Source organism: Ochotona princeps, chromosome 8, assembly GCF_030435755.1.
Source record: "Ochotona princeps isolate mOchPri1 chromosome 8, mOchPri1.hap1, whole genome shotgun sequence".
Classification (NCBI taxonomy): domain Eukaryota; kingdom Metazoa; phylum Chordata; class Mammalia; order Lagomorpha; family Ochotonidae; genus Ochotona; species Ochotona princeps.
The window spans coordinates 31,159,697-31,177,482 of record NC_080839.1 but is presented as its reverse complement, the minus strand read 5'-3'; the positions used below and the strand labels follow the sequence as shown (position 1 = coordinate 31,177,482).

General features: G+C 42.0%; 1 protein-coding gene and 1 pseudogene across 2 annotated transcripts in view; one reads left to right on the top strand and one right to left on the bottom strand.

Moving 5' to 3' along the window:
• Window positions 1-17,786, bottom strand: part of ACYP2 (acylphosphatase 2) — a 219,876-nt gene that overhangs the window by 119,642 nt on the left and 82,448 nt on the right. The gene's annotated exons all lie outside the window — the stretch shown is intronic.
• LOC101531874 (HIG1 domain family member 1A, mitochondrial-like) lies at window positions 12,362-12,653 on the top strand (annotated as a pseudogene).

Sequence of the window (17,786 nt, the reverse complement as noted above, 5' to 3'; positions counted from 1 at the left end):
CTCTGTGTTAGCACTGATTGAAAGTAAAAGCTGGTCAAATCATTATCTGCCTTAAACCTTTCAAAATTCTCTGTTTTTCATGTAGGGAAAGGAAGTACACAGCAAAGGAAAGTCCTGCCTGTATGTGTGTACAGCTAATCAGGTTCCCGAACCTGTGAAATAGGGTGAACAAGACAGAGTCTTGTGTCCAACATTTCAGGTGTGGAGGAACCACCTGTGAGTCTCTGATTCTTAACCACAAAGGCCCTGTTCTGAGTGATCCATGGAGTGAAGTCTCAGAAACTGGATATCAAGGTTGAATTTATTTCAAGGACAACAAAAGTTATTTTATCCATCTAAACAGTTTTGAAAGAGCAGGACTTTTGGGGCCCGGCGGCGTGGCCTAGCGGCTAAAGTCCTCGCCTTGAAAGCCCCGGGATCCCATATGGTCGCTGGTTCTAATCCCGGCAGCTCCACTTCCCTTCCAGCTCCCTGCTTGTGGCCTGGGAAAGCAGGAGAGGACGGCCCAAAGCTTTGGGACCCTGCACCCGTGTGGGAGACCCGGAGGAGGTTCCAGGTTCCCGGCTTCGGATCGGCGCAGCACCAGCCGTTGCGGCTCATTTGGGGAGTGAATCATCGGACGGAAGATCTTCCTCTCTGTCTCTCCTCCTCTTTGTATATCTGACTTTGTAATAAACTGAATAAATCTTAAAAAAAAAAAAAAAAAGAAAGAGCAGGACTTGACAAAATACAAACTTTTTTTTTTTTAATTTATTTTATTGTATAATTGTTGACAATCTTTACATAGTTAATTATGGTTTAAAAAAAAGGTTCGGGGGTATAGGGAAGTGGGTAATACTATTATGTCCATATTGTTTCCATCGTGTATCTGAGGTAAAGGGGGATATTGAGGGAGAAGCCCCACCCGGTTTCCCGGCCACCCCAAGTCCCGGATGTGGGGCATGCTCGAGATATTTGCTCAAGTGGTTTTAATAGTTCTCCAGTTATGAATCGCTGCCAGTTTTGCTCGATGAGGTCGTCCACTGATGATATGGTCCATCATAAAGTCTCTGTTTGCTCCATATTTCGCTGCCAACATATAGCTGATATGAATGATTGACCTGTTCTGTCTTCTGTCTTTTCTTGGTTAGAGTTCTGAGTCCAGCAGTTCGACTGGACAGATCTCCAAAGAAACTTTGAGGTATTCCCAGACTAGATTCTTGTATGTTCTAGCAAACACAGTGCCCGGCACAGTCCATCACCCCGATCAGCTGGTGGTTTCAATTGCTGGGTTGTTTCTGTTTTCAGTCCCGAGTTGCACTGGAACCAATGGGTGTTGCAGTCCAGTCTGGTTCTGCCTAGCACATACTCAGCCCTTCAACCAGTGGGAGCTGCAGCCTAGTCGGGGCGACCCACAATAACCCCCAACAGGCCCGCCCCCTACCCTGGCTTGCCAGTATGTGTAGCAGTAGACCAGTCTGTCCCCCATCCCATTAAAATGCAAACTGTTAACTTCCAAAAGGGAAGAAGCCTAAGCAAGCCAATTTAGGTTTTTTTTTTTCCTGGAAGAAATACTTTATAGGTAAATAAATGGTTAAATAATTGTTATTAAATTGAATTCAAAATTGCTGGAGAGTAGCCTGTTAGCTGACTGAGTAGCTGGTTTCCCAGAAGAGGCTTTTCATTACAAATTATCAGAAAACTGTTTAAGCATTTTTATCGGGAAGGAATAGTTCTTCCCAGAAGGAATTCTGACCCTGGTTTGTATCAGGTCTCATTTCTATGGTCCAACTTCATATTGAAAACTCAGAAGAAAGTCTCATGTTAAAGCATCTTCGCTGCACCAGCTAGGTCCTCCTCTGGCTAAGGTGGAAAGAAGGCACCTCTCCTCAGCTTCCCTTTTGTAGCTGAGAATCAGAAGGAACAGGTACAACGTGGCCTCTCTGAGTTTGGCCAGTATCTAGGGCTGTTTAAATCTTTTACCAGAATCGTTGGAGCCCTTGTGTCGGGGAGGGTGATAGAGCTTTATTCCATCCAGAGTTCCTAGCTGCTACTCCCTTAAAGAGGCAGTGCCTGCCTCCTGTACAACTCCATCCCAACCTCTGTTCCAAGCGCTATCACTCAGACCTCCTGCTGGGACTAGCTCCAGCAAGAAAGCCAAGTGGGTGAGAATCATTTCTTTCTTTCTTTTTTTTTTTTAAAGATTTATTCGTTTTATTACAGCCAGATATACACAGAGGAGGAGAGACAGAGAGGAAGATCTTCCGTCCGATGATTCACTCCCCAAGTGAGCCGCAACGGGCCGGTGCGCGCCGATCCGATGCCGGGAACCAGGAACCTCTTTCCGGGTCTCCCACGCGGGTGCAGGGTCCCAATGCATTGGGCCGTCCTCTCCTGCTTTCCCAGGCCACAAGCAGGGAGCTGGATGGGAAGTGGAGCTGCCGGGATTAGAACCGGCGCCCATATGGGATCCCGGGGCTTTCAAGGCGAGGACTTTAGCCGCTAGGCCACGGCCGCCGGGCCCGGTGAGAATCATTTCTAACAGACCACAGATCTTGTCCTGCCATCACTCATCTAATTGTGGGGACTCCTAGGCCTGCCTTACCACGAAGAGAGAGGTAACCAGGAATTCTGAACCCAGCTGTGCTTGGCAGGCATTATTCTAGGATCCAAGTATGTCCAGCCACATCCTTACCTCTGTACTTAATGCAGCTATGGTTCAACAATCAGCCCTGTCCCTTCTAGCTCATTCTCTCTCTCTCCCTCTCTCTTTAACAGGAAAAGGTCACAACTATTCAAGATCTTTCACTAAAGAAATCCTCTGGAGCTGCAGTAGTTGTCAAGCTAAGCTTCTTCAATTAAAAAAAAAATACCCTTTGTGCATAACACACGGATCTAGCACCTAGTAAGTAATTTTTTTCTCAGTCTCAGGTCTCAGCCAACACAGACAAAAGGCCCATTTTTCAAATTCACACAATTCAAAATATAAACCATGTGTGGATACTGATTTGAAGATACAAACTGAACTAAGCATATTAGGACCAATGGGGAGATATGTCCACAGACTGACCATTTAAATATTACCAAATCATCAGACATTTTATTTAGTTGTGATGATGGCATTGTGGGCTTGTATTTTTTTAAAGGCCTGAGATATGTAACAGTGTTATGATTCAATACTTTGGATTTTCTTTCATTCTTCAGGGATGGGAAGGTAGAAAAGTTTAGATAGCATAAACTTCGCAAAGGGTGATAGTTTTTGGAGCTGGATCATAGGAACAGAGGCATTAACTATTCTATTTTATTTTATGTATGTTTGATATTTTTACATGAAGCTTCAAAATAAAAATAGTTCATTTCATTCCACAAAATATTTGATTAGCAAGCCTCAAAACTGTTGAAGTTATCAGGAATAAAGTGAGCCTGGGACACCCTAAGAAGAGACTAAGACGACATGAGGACTAAGTCTAGTGTGGTATCCCAGATGGGATTCTGGAAGAGAAAAATAAATTTAGATTAAAAAGTGAGGAAATGATGAACTGTCTACCATTGTCCATACCTGTGATGTCAGGAGACACTTAAATAACAAAATGATGGACTTATGACTGTTTATGAAGCACTATACTATTATAATAATATAGAAGAAATCAGTGAAGGAAAGGGAATTTTGTGAGGGGGCAAGGGAAATCCCAGAGCCTATGGAATTGTATCATAAAATAAAATAAAATAAAACTTTAAGAGTGAGGAAATATGAAGAGCATGTACTTCAATTAATAATCAAGTGTCAATATTTTTATTTTGACAATGTAACTATTACTAACAATGGGACAAAGTACAATTTATTATTAATTTTAAGATAATAAGGAAAATTGGATATGGGCATATTAGGACTCTGTATTATCTTCACAACAATTTCACAAATCTAAAATTGTTCTATATTTAAAAGTTTACTTTTAAATGCCAGCACAATGGAGTAACAGGCTAACGGTGCTGACCTCCTTCAGGTCCTTACTTATGGCCTGGGAAAGCCACAGAGAATGGCTCCAGTCCTTGGGCACACCACCCACATGCAGACCCAGAAGAAGCTCTTGGCTCCTAGCATCAGTTAACTCAGCTCTGGCTGTCAAAGCCACTTGCGGAGTGAACCAGTGAATGGAAGACCTCTCTCTCTGTCTCTCCTTCTATCTATATAAAATCTGCTTTTCAAATAAAAATAAAGTTTAAAAAATTAAAAATTACTTTTAAAAAAGTGTCTTCATAGGGGCCCGGCGGCGTGGCCTAGCAGCTGAAGTCCTCGCCTTGAAAGCCCCGGGATCCCATATGGGCACCGGTTCTAATCCCGGCAGCTCCACTTCCCTTCCAGCTCCCTGCTTGTGGCCTGGGAAAGCAGTCGAGGACGGCCCAAAGCATTGGGACCCTGCACCCGTGTGGGAGACCTGGAAGAGGTTCCTGGTTCCCGGCATCGGATTGGCGCAGCACCGGCCCGTTGCGGCTCACTTGGGGAGTGAATGATCGGACAGAAGATCTTCCTCTCTGTCTCTCCTCCTCTCTGTATATCTTTGTAATGAAAATAAATAAATCTTTGTAATGAAAATAAATAAATCTTTAAAAAAGTGTCTTCATAGTTTTAAAAAACATTTTCGTAATAATATTTCAGAATAATTTCTTACTATAGTATAGGAACAGATTCACTATTTTGGCACACAGGCACGTAACTCCAGTGTTTGTCAGTTCCTCAGTCTTACTTGGGCAGAGATAGGACCAAACACTAGAGTTTCAAAGCATTCAAACTCAATGGCGTAAGAAACACAGATCAATAATAACGGATACCTAACAGTCCCCTCAGCAACTCCCTAAGCCATTGAATACCCAATCTTAGAGCTGGTTCTGCTTAAATTGTCTAAAGTATTTTTTGTTTTATTTTTTTGTGTTTTGGTTTTTGTTTTGTTTTTTATAACTGACCCTTCAGCAATGTAATGCCTGGGGGCAAAATCTATACTGTGGAATTAGATAAAAGATTGAGCAGAGTAAAAGTTTAAATATGCCATTTTCCCAGTGAGGAAGTACTAAAATTTTCAGGATTTGCAAAGAGAAGAAATGAAGGTGGTGAGGAGAAACCATGCTAAAAATAGTTATGAACTAAGCCTAGAGTTTTTGAAAAATAAATCGATGCTGAAAAGATTATAAGATACAAGTTTGGATGACTTAAAGTCTTCATATCAGTTATTTCCAACTTATATAGATTTATTACCTACTTGATTTATAGCTGTACTGTTTTGAGAAAAATTAATGGAAATCCCCAAATTAAAAAAGATTCCTAAGGCCATTGTGGTAGCATTTCAAGCTAATCCTCCACTTGAGGCACCAGCTTTCCATATGGGTACCTCTGTGTGTCCCAGTGGCTACACTTCCTATCCAGCTCCTTGATTAAGGCCTAAAAAGGCAGCAGGGGATGGCCTAAAGCCTTGGGACCCTTCACTTGTGTAGAAGACCTGGAAGAAGCTCCTGCCTCCTGGCTTCGGATCAGCTCAGCTCCAGCCATTGCAACGACTTGAGATTGAACCAGTGGATGGAAGATCTTTCTCTCTGTATCTCCTTTCTGTATAACTCTGCCTTTCAAATAAAAATAAAATAAATATTTTAAAAGACAGAAAGAAAAAATTCTGTGCAGATTAGAAAAATGAATCATTTCTGGTCTGTGACTGCCACCTATCAACCATCCAAGGAAAGGCAAGTCCCATTTTACAGGATCATGCTGGAGAGTGTGAATGTCACTTATATTGGCTCTCATTTCAGTTCCAGTGCATTTGGTAGTGCATACTGTGTAGGGTGTATTCTACATCTTTAATTGAGAAGCTTAAATGTCTCAGACTCTATTCAACATAGTATTTGAGAAAGCATCTTGACCACGAAATACTATCAGATATAGATGTTACAGAACAAGCAAAATTTACATGAAAATCTGTTGGGGGTGGGAATTTGCGGGGGGCGGGGGGCGGAATCCCAGTCCCTACGAAATTGTAACATAAAATTCAAAATAAAAATTTAACCAAAAAATTTACATGAACATTTATTCAGTAAATATTGTTTGAACTCCTATTAGAACACCTGATATATGTTTCAAAGTATACTCTTACTACATCCCTTAAAATCAAGCATTTAAAAGACTTCATGTGTTTAAAATACATAAAATTTTTTGTTTGGGAAAAGCAAACTTTTTGCAACATAGGAAGATATCTGCTGGAATTATTTTCTTTTCACTCCTTTTTTATAAAATATTATCTTTAAAAGATTGATAGTGATAAAAAAAAAGATTGATAGTGATGACTAACGTGGTACAGCATCAATAATTCAATACTTAAATATATTTTGCTGATTGAAAATAAGTTGTTTCAATATAAGTGACTTCCTTTAGTATATTCATTTATATATGTAGTACCATTATAAAATTAGTAAAATACCCAGCTGTAGGGAATAGCCTAGGTTGCCCTGTACCTAGGCAAGTGTTACACAGCTGGGAGAAAAGCAGCCAATAGCTGGCAGGAATCTTGAACCTGGTTAATACCAAATTTATGAACTATACCAGTGTGTCAGCACAGTCCCCTATTCTATTGTTTAAATTTAATTTAATTTTTAAAGATATGTAGGGGGATTTGACACCGCAGGCCCCCAGTACTGGCTAGCCCATGCAAGCAGCATTTGATGCTGGGCACCCCATGTGCTCCTAGCCGAAAGGACTGTGGCTTGACCAGGGAAAGGGGCAAGGAGATGTGTGGGAGGGAGGACCACTGAGGGAGTATGTTGAAGGTGAAGAATGACTTCTGAGGGACTTCCATCAACAAGGCCACTGTGCTTGCTGACCGAGTAATGCATGTGTTAGAACTGGGCTTCCTCAGTGACTTTGACAAAGCAGTGGATGGCATGTCCAGTTGCACACAATGGCAGTCCATTGGTGCCTGCAGTGGACATTTAGTACTATAGAGAGGAAAGAGGCAGAACAAATTGGTCAACTACCCTAGCCAGGAGTTGACAGCAAATATCTGGGTGAATGGAGCCTCTAAGGTGGACTTGTTAGCCAATGGACCTTGGAAAGATTTCCTCATCCTTGGATTGGTGAGATCGACAGCATTTCAGAACTACCGAAACCATGTGAGCCAAACCCTCGGAGCACGCTCCACATTGGGTACTTGGGATGACTGTTGGCTGTTGGAATGGGTGGCTGTTCCTCATTCCTAGGTATTGAGGCAGTTGGGAAGCTGAATGTGACTTCTCCCCTTCTCTCCCTATCCCCTATCTTCCCCATACAGGAAGAAGAAAAAGAAAATTTGGAAACAATGGTCTTACCCACTTTCCCCTAACCTTTGACTCTTTCCACCTTAACCAACTACGTAAACATCATCCAAAATAAAATTACATAGTACTTTAAAAATCAGTAAAATACCTTTCTATACTAGCACCCATCTGATATTTACAAAATCCCTACTAAGTGCAGCAGTACTATTTTTTTTTTTGAGACAAAGAAATAGTCTCAAAATTTTAAAGAACTTGCCCCCTCGTCAAGCCATCCAGAAATAGAAGCTGGCCTTTTATGATAAAATTCAGACTTCTTTCCACTCTGCCAACTTACCTTCAAGCAGTCTTTCATTCACTCATTAAACAATTATTAACTGAGTGTCTAGTGTGTGCCATATGGAGGTGCTGAGAGAAGACTATATCTAACTCAGGAACTGTGGGTGGGTTAGGGTAAAGAGTGATTATAAGAGAAGGCCACTGTGGAAATGATCTCTGATGAATGGTTAGAAATGAATCCAGAAGAAAAATGGGAGAACCTGATCAAGGCCAAGGGAAAAGCATGGAGAAAGCCTTAGTTCCCCATGTAGGAGGAATGAAAGAATCCAAGTGTGGCTGACACATAAGCGCAGGGGAAGGCAGCGTGAAGTACTGCTGTCAGTCCAGACAGGGAGAAAAAGTTATTACAGGTTTCATGAGCCTTGGTAGAAAGTCTGCTTTCTTTTCTTTTTTCTTTTCTTCATCCTTCTCTCTCCTCCTCCTCCTCCTTCTTCAACTTATTTAAGATGCAGGGAGACAGAGAATGAGCTATAGTTTGCTGGCTTACAGCCCAAATACCTGCAACAGCCAGATGCTAAACTGGGCTGAAGCCGGAAGGTGGGAACTTGATTCAGGTCTTGCTTGTAGGTGGCAAGAAAATTCACTGAGCCGCTACTGTTGTTTCCCAGGGTCTGAATTAGTAGGAAGCTGGACTTTGGAGCTAATTCCAAGTACATTTTTAAAAAAGATTTATTCACTTTATTACAGCCAGATATACACAGAGGAGGAGAGACAGAGAGGAAGATCTTCTGTCCGATGATTCACTCCCCAAGTGAGCCGCAACGGACCGGTGCGCGCCGATCCGAAGCCGGGAACCTGGAACCTCTTCCGGGTCTCCCACACGGGTGCAGGGTCCCAATGCATTGGGCCGTCCTTGACTGCTTTCCCAGGCCACAAGCAGGGAGCTGGATGGGAAGTGGAGCTGCCGGGATTAGAACCGGCGTCCATATGGGATCCCGGGGCTTTCAAGACGAGGACTTTAGCCGCTAGGCCACGCCGCTGGGCCCTCCAAGTACATTTTTAAAGATTTATCTATGTGAAAGGCAGAGTGACAGAGACAGGGGGAGAGACAGAGAGAAAGAGATCTTCCCTCTACTGATTTATTCCCCAAATGGCACAATGGTTGGGGCTGGACCAGGCCAAAGTCAGGAGCCTAAATTCCATCCAGGTCCCTCAAGGGGGAGGCAGGAGCCCAAGCATTTTCCCACGCACATGAGCAGGGAGCTGGATTAAAAGTGGAATAGCCCAGCCTTAAGCTGATATGGGATGCCAACAGTGGCTTAACCTAGTGCACCATGATGCTTACCCCCTAGTACTGGGTACAGAATCCATTTACCCCACATGGATCCAGGCATTCCAAGCCGAGTTTTTAAAGTCTTTCTCAGGTGTCTACCTTGATTTTGTCTTCTGTTCTGAGTGCACAGCCAACGAAGGAAGATCAGAATCTCTAAGTCTCAAGCTGAAAATCAGAAAACACCCTCAAGGGGAGACATTTTTGCTTATATCAGTGCATTTCCCTGCTCTCAGACCTCAGCACACAAAGGTTTCTTCCGTTTCTTTCCCATGCCTTCAGTTTTGTTCTGTTTGTTTTTTCATTCAGCAGTAACAGTTGTCCTCTGGTAGTTGTTCTGATAAAAATCATCCCAAAGGGCCCGGCACAATGGCCTAGCGGCTAAAGTCCTTGCCCTGAACGTGTTGGGATCACATATGGGCGCTGGTTCTAATCCCAGCAGCTCCACTTCCCATCCAGCTCCCTGCCTGTGGCCTGGGAAAGCAGTCGAGGACGGCCCAATGCATTGGGACCCTGCACCTGTGTGGGAGACCCGCAAGAGGTTTCTTGCTCCCGGCTTCGGATAGGAATAGCTCTGGCTGTTACAGTCACTTGGGGAGTGAATCATTGGACGGAAGATCTTCCTCTCTGTCTCTCCTCCTCTCTGTATATCTGACTTTCTAATAAAAATAAATAAATCTTAAAAAAAATCACCCCAAAGTGCAAGTCTTCTCTCTTGTCCTCTAAAGATTGGTTCATGACTTCCTCAGTCATCAAGCCTCTCTCACCTCTGGATTGCCCTTGAGTCTCAGCTTAAACCCTGAAGGGGAAAATAAAACCCACAAAAGCTACTGTTAATTTCTGACAGATATGGTAGAGTTCTCAGCCCTCCTGTGGAGCCAATGAAAAGAAAGCTGAACTTCAGGAAGACAAATGCAGCCAGACTTGAAAACTGACCCCCGTATTGGATGTGGCTTTTATTATGGGACATTTACCAAATCTGAAGTTGTTTAATGACAAAACGTCTTGAAAGCAAGTAGAAATCTTCTAAGAGATTAGAAAGTAAGCAAAGCTTTTGGCAGTTTCATGATGCCGACTAGAGAAAATGTATAGCCCCTAGCTTGCCAAGGAAGAGAGACTTCGATCAACATCCCCTGCCTCCTGTCCATATTCCTGAGGACTCCCTAGGGATGAATGCAAATTGCATTTGGATCAATTCTCATAAAGACCGAAATGCCTTTGAATGAGCTCAATTCCTGATATCATCAGGATGATCTGGCACTAGTCTGACTCTTGGCAGTAGGAATAATCTTTCTACAGAATAACAGCATCAATCAGATCCCTTGTTTTTTTTTTTTTCTTGAATTTGAAAATAATAACATGCATGCCAAAAGGAAGGACCAAAAAGACAAAAAAAGCAACAGGAAAACCAGCACATAGGTAATCTAGACATTGCATTTTTTTATGAGACACAGAAGTTTTAAAGAGTAGGAAGATGAATTTATGAGAAAAATGTGAGATTAACAGCTCTATTAAGTGGCTTTTTTAAAAAATGTGCATTTTTTTTTTTAATTATTTATTATTTAACTTCAGTAATTACATTGTATTATGTGACACAGTTACATAGATACTTGGGTTCTCCCCACCCCTCCCCAAACCCTCCCGCCATGGTGGATTCCTCCACCTTGTTGCATAACCACAGCTCAAGTTCAGTTGAGATTTCCCCATTGCAAACGTATACCAAACATAGAGTCCAGCATCTTATTGTCCCGTCAAGTTCAACGGTTTCTTAGGTATACCCTCTCTGGTCTGATGACAGAGCCAGCAGAGTATCATCCCAGTCAATTGAAAGCTCCAACATACCATCAGCAAAAATTTACATCATTATGGAATTAATTGACATAGTAATGAGTAACCAATATGTTAAAAGTAAATGCGGGTTCCCAGCCACCTTCTGTGACCACCTCACCTATACTTCAATTTTAGTTTATACACAACATATAACATTCAAAACATAACATGTTATACATAACATCATATCATCTTAAATTAAGGCAAACATGTGGTATTTAACCTTTTGGGATTGGCTCATTTCCCTTAGCATTATGGTTTCCAGTTTGGCCCATTTGGCCACAAAGAACTGCATTTTGTTTTTTTTAATAGCTGAGTAGTATTCCATGGAGTAGATGAACCATAGCTTTCTTATCCAATCCTCTTTTGATGGGCATTTTGGTTGTTTCCATGTTTTTGCAATTACTGATTGTGCTGCTATGAACATAGGAGTACATGTTGGTTTCTCATAGAACAAGTGTTCTGGATATATTCCTAGGAGTGCTATTGCTGGATCATAGTATGAAATATCTGGGAATAAATCTAACCAAAAATGTAGAAGACTTATTTGAAGAAAACTACAATCTGCTTAAAAAAGAAATTGAACAAGACCTCAAAAGATGGAGTAATATCCCATGCTCCTGGATAGGTAAAATCAATATCATTAAAATGTCTATACTGCCAAAAGCAATATATACATTCAACGCAATCCCAATCAAATTGCCCAAAATATTCTTCATGGAACTGGAAACAATGATCCAAAGGTTCATCTGGAAGCACAAAAAACCACGGATAGCTAGAACTATCCTGAAGAACAGGAAGTTAGCAGGGGGAATCACAGTTCCGGACCTCTGGACATACTATAGGGCAGTGGTTATCAAAACAGCGTGGTACTGGCACAAAGATAGAGAGGAAGATCAATGGAGCAGAATAGAAACGCCAGAAGGAAACCCACACAGATACAGCCAAATAATCTTTGACAAAAAGACAAACGACAACCCAGGCAAATGGGAAGGTCTGTTCAATAAATGCTGCTGGGACAACTGGTTGATAGCCTGCAGAAACAAAAAATGTGCATTTTTATTTACATTTAAGAGTGATAGAGAAAGAGAAATCTTCTATATTTTGGTAGAACCCTCAAATGCCTACAAAAGCCAGGGTTTGGGGAGAATTGTATCTTGAGTGGCTGAGACCCAAGTACCTGGGCCATAATCTGCTGCCTTTCCAGGAGCATTAGCAGGAAGCTGAATCAAAAGTGGAACATTAGGGCCGGTACCATCATTCAACAGGCAAATCCTTCACCTTCAAGTGCGGGATCCCATATGGGCACCTGTTTGTGTCCTGGCTGCTCTAATTCCAATCTGATAGTGGCCTGGGAGAGCCATGGAGGATGGGTCACATCCTTGAGACCCTGAATTTGCTTGGGAGAACGGCAAGAAGCTCCTGGCTTTAGATTGGCTCAGCACCAGCCACTGTGGCCATTTGGGGAGTGAACTAGTGAATGGAAGATCATTCTCTATCTCCTTCTCTCTGTAAATCTGCCTTTCAAATAAAATAAATAAAACTTTAAAAAAGAAGAAGAGGATAAAAAGAAGAGGAAAAAGAAGGAGGAGGGGGAAAAACAGAGGTGGAGAAGCCGGTTGGCATCTGCGAGGTGTTTGTCACTGTTGGAAGATGCTTCAAGCAATCACTATGTCAACCAAGACAATGTTTCTTTTTCTTCATCTGATAAAGATTAGGGATCCAAGCTTACCCAAAAAGCTAGAGGCACCATTTGTCCCAGTTGGGATGGCCAAAAATTGTTGCATATGAGCTATCCAGACTGAAAAGCAGGGGAAATACAAAAATGTCCCTTCACTCGATCCATATGTGCATGGTGGCTCAAGGTTTTGTTGTAGGAACAATGACTGTTTGTATGGACTATTCTGTGTATTGGGAATTTGGGGCAAAACCTAAGCCTACATAGAAGACAAGATGTCAGCTTGACTCTGTTGGAGATGGTTCCTTTAGTTAGACATCTCATATTGAGGTTACATTTATGTTGAAAATAAATCATCTGAGTGGGTTTAGACAATAATACATGGTGTTTTGAATATTGATCTCCTATCTTGCAGGTATAATTTGCATAGTGATCAAATTATTTGTGACTAGTTCACTAATGGGTCATCCAGAAGAACCAAGTTAACATGATGTTGCATTTTTATTTTCCTCTTCTTAAACTTTTGTGATGAAATTACTCCTAAAGAACACAACTGGCCAACCTTGAAGTTACTCCCAGTTTGCTGCAAAATATCACATACTTTGCATGTTAGGAGTCTAATTACCCCAGTTAATTCACTTTCTTCCTGCCTGCCTCATAGATTGGCTGACTATTTTAGTTTGGGGGCTGGTTATCTCTTGAAGAACTTCTTAAAAGTTAATGGAATATAACTTGTAAACCCTCCCCCAGCTGAGTTTGTGTGTGTATGTGTAAACAAAACTTTTAAGATAGCTGTGTGGCAGTATATTTCAGAATCACACCTGTAAACATGAGACTAGTTTAATTATAGATTTCAGTTTAGCTCTTTTATAACTGCAAAATTATATTTTTGTTGCTGTTATACTAGAATATTTTCTAAAGGTCATCTTGAAATTGAAACTTGTATTTGAACTGCTTAAGGTGGGTGAATTAATATTTTAAAATGTGTACAGTTTTTTCTTCTTCTGTGTAAGACTTATAAATATTAAATTACCTATAGTGGAAGTGATTAATAATTTGTGAACAAGCTGGCTGGTCAGATATTATTTACAAACTTTGATATATACAGAATATATTCTTACACTTGTACAATTCTCTTGTCTAACCTGAACTTAAATTTCATGGTGATAGTCTGATCTACATATTGCTGTTAAAGTAAGTGAACACACACACACACACACACACACACACACACACACACACAAGTGCAGTATCTACGACTTGAGCCAGCACTATGTATAGGCATTCTAAGAGCAGGTTTAATCCATTATGCTACAACACCTAAGCCTTAAGTGTATATTTGAGGCTAATAATGAGCTTATATTATTGCCAATACACTCAGTTGTGAGATTTTTTCCCCCAATATTTTGCTAAGTGTCCTGTACCTCCAGTGTAGCCTAGCCCACTTGTACTCACAGTTTCCGGATTAAGAGCTCCTTTTGCTAGAACTATGAGAAATCAACTTTCAGGACTCACGATAGGCCAAAAATGCTCCCAAGAATGATTCAAAAGCATTGTTATGTAAAGACTTGGGCAGGATAGTCCTGACGCAGGTTTTGCCCTGCTTCCCAGAGAAGGCTACTTGTGGTACCTCCAGTACAGTGTATCTTCCTCTGAAAAATTATAACCCAAAGAATAGTTTATTTTCTCATCCGATCTTGCTTCTGTTCTCTAAGAATGCTTCTCCCCTTCCAGGCATCAAGATAACATTCTCCTGACACCTCACTGTATGAGACAGATTTTGTATCATGTATTAGTCAGCTTGTGTTACAACAACAAAATACCTAAGGATAATAATTTTGTGATGTGAAAAGGGAGACTGGCAACCACCACAGGGGTTAAGATATCATTTGGGATGTGATGTCTGCATCCCATCCTGGAGTCCCTGGGTTAACATTCTGGTTCTAACTTCGATCCAGCTTCTTACTAATTCACACGCTGAGAAGCAGCAGAGGATGGCTTATTATTTGAATCCCTGACACCTTTGAAAAATACCTAGCATGAACTCCAACTCCTAGTCATAGGCAGCTCCAGCCCTTAGTGTTACAGGGAGTGAAGCGGTGGATGAAAGAGCTCTCTATTCATCTATCTCTATCCCCTAGCTCTTCTTAAGCTAAAGAATTCACTTTTTCTAAGATTTATTTATTTTTATTGCAAAGTCACATATATAGAGAGGAGGAGAGACAAAAGATCTTCCATCGATGATTCACTCCCCAAGTGACCGCAATGGCTGGGGCTGTGCCTATCCGAAGCCTGGAGCCAGGAACCTCCTCCTGGTCTCCTACACGGGTGCAGGATCCCAAGGCTTTGGGCCGTCCTCCACTGCCTTCTCAGGCCACAAGCAGGGGGAGCTGGGTGGGAAGTGGAGCTGCCGGGATTAGAACCGGTGTCCGTATGGGATCCCGGTGCATTCAAGGCAAGGACTTGAGCCACGAGGCCACCGTGCTGGGCCTAAAAATTCACTTTCTAAGAAAGAAAGACTATAGCCTCCCTGGTTTAGTTGTTCCTTTATGAAAATAAATAAATAAATAAATAAATAAATAAATAAATAAATAAATAATAAAAAATAGGGGCAAGTACAGGTTAGGCTGTTTAGTGGAATATCCACAGCCCATAACTGAGCATCTGGGATCAAGTCCCACCTCCTTTTTTTTTTTTTTTAGATTTTTAGAAAATTTTTATTGGAAAATCAGATACACAAAGAGGAGGATGGACAGAGGGGAAGATCTTCCATTTGCTGGTTCATTCCCCAAGCAGCCACTAGTGCTGGAGCTGAGCAAGTTGTACTGATCCAAAGCAAGCAGCCAGGAGAGTCTTCCAGTCCCCCATCTTCATTTTAAAATCAGCTTTCTGAATCTTGACTGAATTTGAAATGTAATACAGCAACAAGGTGGAGGAATCCACTATGGGGGGAGGATACGGGGAGGGGTTGGGGGATTCCCAGAGCCTATGAAACTGTGTCACATAATGCAATCTAATTAATAAAATATATGTATATATATTTAAAAAATAGAAAAATAAAATCAGCTTTCTCCTAATTGGCCTAGGAGGTAGCACATAATGGCCCACATACTTGGTTCCTGCTACCTACATGGAGACCTGGAGTTTCTGGCTCCTAGATATGGCCCGATCCAGCCGGTCTATTATAGGCTTTAGAGGAGTGAACTAGTAGATGTAATATCCCCATCTCTTTCTCTCTTTCTCTCTCTCTTTCTCTGCCATTCTGTCTTTCAAATAAATAAATAACTTTTGTTTTAAAAATTTAAAAATGGGCCCGGCGGCGTGGCCTAATGGCTAAAGTCCTCACCTTGAACACACCATGATCCCATATGGCTGCCGGTTCTAATCCCGGCAGCTCCACTTCCCATCCAGCTCCCTGCTTGTGGCCTGGGAAAGCAGTTGAGGACGGCCCAAAGATTTGCACCCGCGTGGGAAACCCGGAAGAGGTTCCTGGCTCCTGGTTCCGGATCGGGGCAGCACCGGCCGTTGTGACCACTTGGGGAGTGAATCATTGGACGGAAGATCTTCCTCTCTGTCTCTCCTCCTCTCTGTATATCTGACTTTGTAATAAAAATAAATAAATCTTATAAAAAAAATTTTAAATATTTATTGAAGACCCACCCCGGTAGCCTGGTGGCTGGGGTTCTTGCCTTGCATGCACCTGCAAGGATTCCATATGGACGCCAGTTCATGCCTTGGCAGCCCCTCTTTCCAACCAGCTCCATGCTTGTGGCCTGGGAAAGCATCGTGGATGACATAAAGCATTGGGACCCTACAGTCGTGTGGGAGACCCAAAAGAAGCTCCTGGCTCCTGGCTTTGGATCAGCTCAGTTCTGGCCATTGTGGCCACTTGGTGAGTGAACCAGCAAATGGAAGATCTTTCTCTCTGTGTCTCCTCCTTTCTGAATATCTGACTTCATAATAAAAATTAAAATAAAATTTAAAAATCTAAAAAATATATTGAAATGAAAGAGTTGGGAACAGGTGTTTACCACAGTGGTTCAGAACGCTTCAGCCCATACTGAATCATGGCTCTGTCTCCTGAGTTCAGGTTCCCACTGGTGCAGATCCTGGGAGGCAAAGGTGACCGCTCAAGCAGTGGGGTTCCTGCCACCCATGTGGTAGACCTGGATTTTATTATTTGTTTCTAGCCAGTGTAAGCAGAAGATGTGAGTGTTTCTCTTTCTCTCCCTTCTTTCCTCTCCTTCTCTGCCCCCAAATTAAAAAAAAAAAAAAAATTAATTCCATTTTTTAAAGTTTTTTTTTTAATTTATTTTTATTACAAAGGCAGATTTACAGAGTGAAGGAGATAAAGAAAGATCTTTTATCCACTGATTCACTCTGCAAGTGGCCACAACGGCCGGGACTGAGCCAATCCAAAGCCTGGGCCAGGAGCTTTCTTCAAGTCTCCCATGTGAGTGCAGGCTTTGGGCCAGCCTCCACTGCTTTCCCAGGCCACAAGCACCTGGATGAAAATTAGAGCAGCTGAGCCATGAACTGGTGCCCATACAGTATCCCAGTGCATGTAAGGCAAGGATTTAGTCACTGAGCCATACTACCAGGTCCCCACCGCACCCCCAAAGAAGAAAATTTTAAAACCATAAAAATACATGAACATGTTTATTTCACTTAAACTTCAGGAAATTCAAGCCCAGTAACAGGCAGGTCTGTTGTTCTGACCTCATGTTAAGGTATAGGATAGCAATACATCAGAGTCAGAGTTTATAGTGTATATAGGAGCAAACCAGAGCACAAAGAGAGAAAGTGTGGGCCCAAACTCAGCAATCTCTCTCTCTCTCTCTCTCTCCTCTCTCTCTCTCTCTCTCTCTCTCTCTCACACACACACACACACACACTACCCCTCACCTGCAAAGGTCTGAGGGCCTCCCAGTAAGCTCCACCATCATAACCCCAACCCTAACCATTCCCACCACCTCCCAACAGCATCATTCTAGCATCTAGGTCTTCGGGGACATTCAACATCCAAATCATAATATACCAGAATCCTAATTCTATACACTAAAGGTTCTTATTCTTTATATTTAGAGTTTCTGAAAGATCATTTGAAGTGCCCAGTCCTCCATCACTAGTAGAGGCTGTATACCCAAGGTTGCAATCAGGAAAACACCAATTTCCTGCTTCCTTGTTCAATCTGGGCTTAAGATTGTTTAGATTAGCCTTATAAAGTTATCTCCAGTGTGCAAGCTCCAACTGGTATCTGTATTCTCTGTAAGCCTTCAGGCATTTCCCCTGCGTAATCACCTGCCCTAGCAGGCTAGCGCAAGGTTTTATTCTACTCCATTTGCCATTTGAATAACTTCAAGCTGCAGTGGTTGTGAGTCACTCATGGTACTTCCTGTG